Source organism: Palaemon carinicauda, chromosome 6, assembly GCF_036898095.1.
Source record: "Palaemon carinicauda isolate YSFRI2023 chromosome 6, ASM3689809v2, whole genome shotgun sequence".
Lineage (NCBI taxonomy): Eukaryota > Metazoa > Arthropoda > Malacostraca > Decapoda > Palaemonidae > Palaemon > Palaemon carinicauda.
In genome coordinates, this window is record NC_090730.1 from 156,646,819 (window position 1) to 156,649,741 (window position 2,923).

Consider the following 2,923-nt stretch of genomic DNA (forward strand, 5'->3'; position numbering starts at 1 on the left):
TATACGTTGGATGAACTTCAAGATGTTGTTTGGGACAAAATTAAGTGCATTGACACTAAACAATTAGCTTGAGAGAGAGAGAGAGAGAGAGAGAGAGAGAGAGAGAGAGAGAGAGAGAGAGAGAGAGAGAGAGAGAGATTTTAGATGTTTCAAAAAGACTTATTTTAATGCAATCGCGGATACTCCATTTGCACTTTCGTAGAGCGTTTAGTTCTTATGATCTTGTCTAAATTATTCTTGAGAGAGAGAGAGAGAGAGAGAGAGAGAGAGAGAGAGAGAGAGAGAGAGAGAGAGATTTTAGATGTTTCAAGACTTATTTTAATCCACCCGCGGATACTCCATTTGCAATTTCGTAGAGCGAATTAATTTAAACGTTTAGAGTTCTAAGTTAGGATCTTGTCTAACTTATTCGTGAGAGAGAGAGAGAGAGAGAGAGAGAGAGAGAGAGAGAGAGAGAGAGAGAGAGAGAGAGAGAGAGAGAGAGAGATTTTAGATGTCTCAAAATACTTATCTTAATCCATCCGCGGATGCTCCATTTGGAATTTCGTAGAGCGAATTAATTTAAACGTTTAGAGTTCTTATGATCTCGTCTAAAGAGAGAGAGAGAGAGAGAGAGAGAGAGAGAGAGAGAGAGAGAGAGAGAGAGAGAGAGAGAGATACCTTATATGGTCAGTAACATTACCAAACGAAATGAGGAATCCTAAACGTCAGATATTCCGGGAATTAATTAAATTCCTGTGTTCGCCCACGTCAAAGACTTTCTCTCAACAGGACTTTCAACTACTGTCAACGAAGGCCAGTGTGCATGGGATCACGAAATCGACCTTTTTATATCACAATATCGTGAAATGTTCAGAATCATCATTTAAAAGGCATTTATGACACGCAAGACAATGGGAGGTTAGGAATATTGAGGATGCCTCCGAGATTCCAATCTTTCAAATAAAAAAAGTTCACAATGACCCAATCACCTTCAGAGGTCAACTCAGTCACGAACCTCGATGCTTTTTCTATTTCGAACTCCACCTACTGTTGAGAAATTGGTGTCTTCTGGTAAGAAATTTGTGTCTTCTGGTAAGAAATTAGTGTCTACAGTTATGTAATTGAAGTCTTCTGTTAAGAAATTGGAGTCTTCTGGTAAGAAATTGGAGTCTTCTGGTAAGAAATTGGAGTCTTCTGGTAAGAAATTGGAGTCTTCTGGTAAGAAATTAGTGTCTACAGTTATGTAATTGAAGTCTTCTGTTAAGAAATTGGAGTCTTCTGGTAAGAAATTGGAGTCTTCTGGTAAGAAATTGGAGTCTTCTGGTAAGAAATTGGAGTCTTCTGGTAAGAAATTGATGTCTACAGTTATGTAATTGGTGTCTTCTGTTAAGAAATTGGTGTCTTCTGTTAAGAAATTGGTGTCTTCTGTTAAGAAATTGGTGTTTACAGTTATGTAATTGGTGTCTTCTGTTAAAAAACTGGTGTCTTCTGTTAAAAAACTGGTGTCTTCTGTTAAAAAACTGGTGTCTTCTGTTAAAAAACTGGTGTCTTCTGGTAAGAAATTTGTGTTTTGCTTCTCTCAAGATTAGTATCAAGTTAAAAGTTCTTTTTCGGTAAATAACTCTTCAGAACATACCTATGAAGTTCAGATTTTAAATAATGGGTGTGGTGGCCTATTGGAAACATCCATGCCTGGCAATCTGCCGGAATAGGGTTTGAGACTCGCTCATGGTCGATAGTTTCTTGTAGTGTCTACAACCTCACCATACTCGTGAGCTAAGGAGGGGGGGGGGGGGATTTGAGGGAGCCTATAGGTCTACCAGCTGAATCATCAGCTGCCACTGCCAGGGTCTCCGTGGTCCTAGCTTGGGTGGAGAGGGTGCTTGGCCGCTGACCTGCCCTTCATTAGCGGCCTTTAAAACTTCAAAACATATTTCCAGACGATGAAAACACTAACACAAAAGCAACAGAAGTCAGATGACGTAATGCAATAATACATAACCGTGGCATTACTGAAATCTCCCAAACATCATAACAATCATTCGCTCTAACAATTCCATAACAGCTGGTTGTATAATGTTGATATTCATCATCATTATGGAGCCATAAGGGAATGACTGCATGGGAGAACAAAAAAACTGCAGGAAATGCAAACAAAGAATTGTAACGGGTCCCGAATACCGCATACTTGTCTCGGGCCGACACGATATGCCATCAGTCTATTAAACAAATATGTAAACAACGACTCGAAACATAAATAACAGACTTAAACATGTGGTATAAACTAGAAAATAAAACTGACAACGCTTGTGGGCTAATCTAGCCTGCTTGGAGTATTGTAATTAGCAAAATTTATATTAGCAAAATTTACAAAATTAGCAAAATTTATATAATTAGCAAAATTTAGAGAAAAATCAATAAACCAGCTAAGAAATTTATTACAACGTAAAAGAAAAATTAGATTAATCAAGGGACATTCACAGTTGCCTACTGAAAATCAAAGGTAATACAATCTGCTACAGTGGTCCAAAATATCAATATGAAATTATGAGGAACGAACATACAGTGAATTGTATCGCCATAACAGAATTCCAGTCGTGCTAAAATACGTCTGGTGCTAATCAAATTGACCAGGAACATAATATTTTTTTTCTATTTACGTTAGATTAATTAACAAATTGAACCATTCACCACATAACTGAATATTTTAACTTGTAAAATATGGCCTCAGAGGTCCATACATATTTGTGTTTAAATGTTTAGAGACCAAATTAAAATTTAATTAGTTCAGGTATCATTCATGTAGGTTGAAAATACCATATCCTGGAAGCGTAGGGAATTAAATCTTGCCAAAACGGAGAGACCTTCGTGTTTCCAACTTCCTTAAAGCGCATGCAGAATTTTAGATCTTAAAAAAAAAAAAATATATATATATATATAT